Consider the following 4,042-nt stretch of genomic DNA (forward strand, 5'->3'; position numbering starts at 1 on the left):
GCGAACGAACCCCCCTCCACCTGCCCCCCTTCCCGAGGGGCGCCGTCGCACTTGTGCCCCCGGCTCTTCTCGCGGCCACCCAAAGGGGCGGGGGAGGCCCTCTCCCCCAGAGACGCGCCGGGCTCGGGGCCGCCCGCCGCTCCCGCTTCATCCCGGGGCAGGGAAGTGTCTCCCTGGTCACCAGCCTCCGGATGCTTTCCCGTTTCAACGATCGGCGGCGGTTTGAGGGCTGATCCCCAACCCGGGCCCACTTTGGGGAAAGTGGAGGGTGCGTGGGGGGGAGGGCGGAACCCCTCTTCATCTCGGCTCACAGCTAAATAATTTACTCAAGGTCGCCTCTGCCTGCCAACTCCCTTCCCTGCACCGCCGCCCTGGACTTCCTGCTTGGTGAAGCCCCGGGGAGAGAAAGGCCACGTCCTAATAAAAGTTAATATTAATCGTGGGGGAGGCGTCGCGCAGGTGCCTCGCTGACACTTCGCCTTCCGCTCTCGCCCCCTCCTCCTCTTCCAAGCCAGGTCCGCTGCTCTGGAGACGGGACTCGCACTTGGGGCGCATTCCGGAAATAAGGGCGCTGGAATAAGGACCCTTGGGCCACGCGCTTTGCAAACGTCCTCCGGGTCCCCGAGCGCAGCAGGTGGCAAAGGTCGAGAGTGCACACAGTAGCAGCAGCGCGGAAGCAGCGCCCGCCCGCCGGCTCTGGCTCGAAGGCGCAGAGTTAAGAGATAAGCGGGCGGGAGAGTCAGCAGGGTCGACAGGAGAGGGACCGGCAGGAAGGGAACAGGCAGAGCAAACTAAGGAGAGGCGGGTGGGAGGGTGCGGGGAGCGAAATTTATCTGCAATGGCCTGAGGTGTTTAGCACAAGTTAAAAAAATAAAGTAAAATAAGGCAAGAAACCAATACAATATCTAGCAGTGACAAGGACACTTTGTCTTAACGTGTGGGGCAAAGGATTCCGACATGCTGCCTTTCCCATAGCAGAGTCCGGTTTGGTTTAAGCTTTTGTTAACACAAGCTAATTGTTTTAAGAAATTACAATTCCTTCCAACCAATTTAAGCTGTGCGGAAATGTGAAAATGAGTTAATAATTTCTCTTCCATTCTTTGAGTCCTAGCCCTCTAGGATACCACTATTAACACCCTGGGCCATATCCTTCCAAGAATTTTTTGTGCGTACACAAACATACATCATCTCATTCTCCTTTTAGCTCTCCTTTTCAAAAAGCACCCCAAACGGCGTCATACTTTCCTTTGTGACTTGCTTTTATCACTTAATAATATGTCATGGTCATTTCTCAAGCTCACTACTTATAAATCCAACTGATTCTTTTTAAATAGCCACCACATTTTATAAATTTGGGTATACCAGAATTTTATTCGTTCGTTTATTCAATGATTTATTTGAATGTTTATTTCGTTAGGTGCTGGGAAAACAGCATTAAGATCACAGATAAGAATCCCTGTTCTTGGGGAGCTTACTTTCTAGAAGGGAGAGACGGAAAATAAGCATATTTACTTAATTACTTCCCTACTGATGGATATTCAAGTTGTTGTCAGCATTTTGCTGTTATAAACGGTACAAACACAAACACCTTTTCACATGTATTCTTTTGTAGCTTATTTTTTTTAAAGGATAGATTCCTTAATTTGGAAATGATACATCAAAGAACGTGCTAAATTTTTACTTTAATAAATATAGTTACTGCTTTCGAAAAAAATTTGGCAATTCACATTACCATCACGGGTACCTGTGAATGAGTTCTCCTTTCTCGATAGCCTCTTTGCACTAGAGGGTTATCTTTTAAGTTTTTCTTAATCCGATGAACAGAAAATGCTAACTAATTAAAATTACAAGCATAATTATTCAGCAGGTTGATCATATTTTCATGTTTATCGGACATTTACATTTTCTCTGATTTGCTTGGATCTATTATTTTCTAGATTTTTATTTAATCTTTGCGACAACCAATCTCTATCCCTGTGAGAGAGGTTCTAACCCAGGTTTTTCTGATGTCAGACACTGTGCTATTTCGACCACCACTGAGTCTAATCTTTGAATGTAGCAGACTTTCTAAGTATAAAGGCGAAGTAACGAGTTATAAAGAAAACAATGGATAACTATCAAAAATTGGATTTTCCAAATTTAAGAGCAAAACAAAAGACCGAAAAAGTTATCTGCTACAAAAATGACAGGATTGTTATCTTTAATATATAAAAAATTCAATGCAAAACGATAGGAAAAACACTAGACTTTCAAAGAAGTATCATCAAATAATACAAGACTAAAAATAAATCCAATACTCAATGCTGGTGAGGCTGTGATGAAACGGGCACCTCCTACATTGATGATAAGATTGTAAATTCATATGTTTTTGGATGGCACTTTGTCGATATATTTCACAAGCCTTTAAATATTCATTAAGTTCAGTAATTCTACATCTAGAACTAATCCAAGGAGATAATCAGAAGCAGGAAGTTGAAAGTAAGTGTCCAACATTAAGATTTTGGATAAGTAAATTATGGTATACCCATTCAGTAGAATATAATATAACCTTTAAAGCTGTTGTTTTCAGAGTATTTAGTAACCTGGGGAATACTTAATCCTTTGGCTCATACATCAAAAAAGGCAGGACACAAATGACTACTTAAATTATGATCTTTTATTTGTTAATTTTTGTAATTATTATTATTATTATTTATGCCTACAGCACTTGGCCTTCCTAGGTGGTCTCCCATCCAAGTACTAACCAGGCCTGACCCTGCTTAGCTTCTGAGATCAGACATCAGGCTCATTCAGGGTGGCATGGCCATAGACCATAGACTACAGCTCCACTGGGGCACAAACCCAGGACCTTCTGCATGTAAAGCAGACGTACTAACCTCTATGCTATGGAACCGCGTCCAAAGTATGATCTTTATGACTATGCAGTTGTGGTAGCTGAGAAATGGCCCTCTAAGAGATATCTATTTCATAATCCTTGGAACCTGTGAATGTTACTTTGTATGGGGCGGGGAGGGGAAGCCAACATCAACACTGAAACCAAGACAAAACACCAAAAACCCCCGTCCCGAACAGTCTTTGCAGATATGATTAAATTAAGGATCCTGAGCTGGAGAAATTAGCCTGGATTATTCACGTGGGCCCTAAATGCTATCACAAGTGCTCTTATAAGAGAGAGGCAGAAGTAGATGTCACACACATGCACACACGATATGAAAAAGGAGCAGCGAGGGATTCGATGCTGGCCTCGGAGACTGGAGTGATGCAGCCACAAGCCAAGGAATGTCAGCAGCCATCGGAAGCTGGAAGAGGCAAGGAGCAGATATTTCCCTATAGTCTGCAGAGCTAGCTCTTTTCATGCCTTGATTTCAGTCCAGTGATACTAATTTCGGAATTCTGGCTTCCAGAACTGTGGGATAATCAATATCTGTTGTTTTAAGCCACCAAATTTGTGAGAGTTTGTTACAGCAGCCACGGGAAACTAATACAGCAGCGTTTCTACTGCCTTATAACAAACAACTTCAAATTTGTGTCAGACAACAAGCATTTTATTATGTTCATGGATTCTGTGGGTCACGAATCCAGACAGGGCACAGCAATGTCTGCACGCTCGAATGACTTGAGTGCCTGGGGCAGAAACCATCTAGAGGTTTCTTTACTCATGTATTTGGTCCTTAGGCTGAAATGAGTCAAAAGTTGGGCTTTCTGGACTGTTCACAGGCTCTTCTTCACGTGGCTTGGTCTCCCTCACAGCATGGCAGCCTCAGGCTTGTCGCACATTCTCCTCTGCCCACAAATTATTTGAATTCTTCCACATCCAAGTTCTCTCCTCCCAAAGCTTCATCTTTGTCATATATCTGATAAAGGGTTAATAGCTAAGATATATGAAGAACTCATACAACTCAATAGTAAAAAACAAACAAACAAACAAAAAACACCAAAACCTGGTTAAAAATGGGCAGAGGATCTGAATAGATATTTTTTCAGAGAAGGCATACAGATGGCCAACAGGTATATGAAGAGATGCTCAACATCACAGACTATT

The 4,042-nt window shown here is 43.4% G+C and overlaps 1 pseudogene; it reads right to left on the reverse strand.

Annotated features, from left to right (window-relative positions):
- Positions 1-2,695: 2,695 nt before the first annotated feature.
- On the reverse strand, positions 2,696-2,811 carry LOC112480148 (annotated as a pseudogene).
- Positions 2,812-4,042: the final 1,231 nt, after the last annotated feature.

Source organism: Pteropus alecto, unplaced genomic scaffold (assembly GCF_000325575.1).
Source record: "Pteropus alecto unplaced genomic scaffold, ASM32557v1 scaffold80, whole genome shotgun sequence".
NCBI lineage: Eukaryota > Metazoa > Chordata > Mammalia > Chiroptera > Pteropodidae > Pteropus > Pteropus alecto.